Here is a 1,748-nt window from a genome sequence, read left to right as displayed (position 1 = left end):
TATATATATATATATAAGATAAAATTAAAAAAATAATTTTTAGGAAAAACCAAATCATCAACCTTAGTTCTTCCTATAATAATATAATATATATATATATATATATATATATTCTTTCATAAATATTTTTTAGTTAACTTAAGTATAATGTAAAAACTTGGTAAATTATATAAAGAAACATAATCATTCAATACTTATTTTGAAGCATATAATTTTGAGAAGAAATATTTAAGAATACATTTTCAAAAGTATTTACTTAAATAACATATTTTCAAAACATGCTCAAGTTTCGCCTATCTTAAGTAAAGTTGTAAACGACAGTCTCGGATCTATTTAGAGATTAGGGAGTTCAATGTCACCAACTCACCACTCGATTGTCTTAACATAATAAGAAATAATTACGATTCTTAAGTACATCACTGTTGTGGAAAAAAAATCACTGGTATGGTTGTCGAACAATCGAGAGGATACAGTAGCATATTGAAACTTAAAAGTTTGTGTCTCTATAGTTACCAATAATGATGGAATATAAACGACTTAATTATAATTAAATATGATTTTTTAGTGTTTTGTACTTATAAACCTTTTTAACTATAATTATTTTATTTGTAGTTAGTTTTTATTTTATTTTACATTTTTGGGTAATTATTTTATGTAATAATTGGATTTTGTAATCTACTTTTTGGTATTAAATATTAAAATTATGTATTTTAACATAAAATTGAATAAAAAATAAAAAATGGCAAATATCATGATTTAGGATTAGGAATATCATGTGACAAAGACAAAAGGAAAATAAAAATAAAAGGAGCATTCTATGACTATGAGACCACTGTTCCAATGGATAACATCGATGACGTGGATTAATTTATTTATATCCACTTGGCATGACGTGGAATATTTGATGGCACCTATCATATAAGGAAAACTTCATGTCCACTTTTTCTTTCTTTTAGCAATTTTTTTAAGATTTCATAAATAAATGTAGCAATCAAAATCAAGGTTTTTCTTTATTTATATTATCATGGATATCCAACTTGTTATACGAGCCGACTAATTTTAAGATGACCATAGGTTTTGCCCGTCACCTGGAGTCAGCGTATTTCAACCTCCATGGCCACAAGAGAATTTTATTTCTCCTTGAATTTGAATCTGAGACATCCAGACACTGTTAATATAATACCCGTCAGATATGTATGTGTGTGTGTGTGTATATATATATCAGTGCATGTTTAAATATATATATATATATATATATATATTGAAGTTTGGGTTAGTTTAGGAAGTTGACTAATCTTGAGGGGTTAGTTATGCATAAATCGCTTTAACTTTGCAATTTGGATGATGAGTTTTGGCTTGGGCTTTGTATTTAGATTAGGGTTTTTTTTTTTTCTTATATAAACCTAACCCTAATCCTTATTTAACCTAATTCCTCCTCCCTAACCCTAATACCTCTAATTGTGATAGCCGCTAGAGAGAAACCCTAAGAGCTTGGAAGAGTCCATCGTTAACCTAGGAGGGAACCCGATGGCCAAAAGCAAGCAAGGTTCCATCGATTTCTTGTCGGTTTGAGGTAAGTTTCTGTCTCATTCTCGAATCTATACATTTAGCAGTTGGGCTATAAATTTTGGGATTGTTTAAGGAAGATTTGAGTTGTTCCGGTGACTCGAAGGTCACCGATTCGGTCAATAATAATGGCAGCAACTAAGGGTTTGTCAAAATCGTCTTTAGAACCCAAAAATTCTTCT

At 29.0% G+C, this 1,748-nt stretch overlaps 1 long non-coding RNA gene across 1 annotated transcript in view; it reads left to right on the top strand.

The window, feature by feature from the left end:
* Nucleotides 1-1,437: 1,437 nt before the first annotated feature.
* The window catches only part of LOC112501999, a 3,504-nt gene continuing 3,193 nt past the window's right edge, over nucleotides 1,438-1,748 (top strand). The window contains exon 1 of the long non-coding RNA XR_003067599.1: nucleotides 1,438-1,573. This is a non-coding gene — a long non-coding RNA (uncharacterized LOC112501999). The remainder of the gene's footprint in view (nucleotides 1,574-1,748) is intronic.

This window comes from Cynara cardunculus, unplaced genomic scaffold (genome assembly GCF_001531365.2).
Source record: "Cynara cardunculus var. scolymus isolate 2C unplaced genomic scaffold, CcrdV1 Un_Scaffold_818, whole genome shotgun sequence".
In the NCBI taxonomy this organism is placed as follows: Eukaryota; Viridiplantae; Streptophyta; class Magnoliopsida; order Asterales; family Asteraceae; genus Cynara; species Cynara cardunculus.
This window is presented reverse-complemented; position numbering and strand designations above follow the sequence as displayed.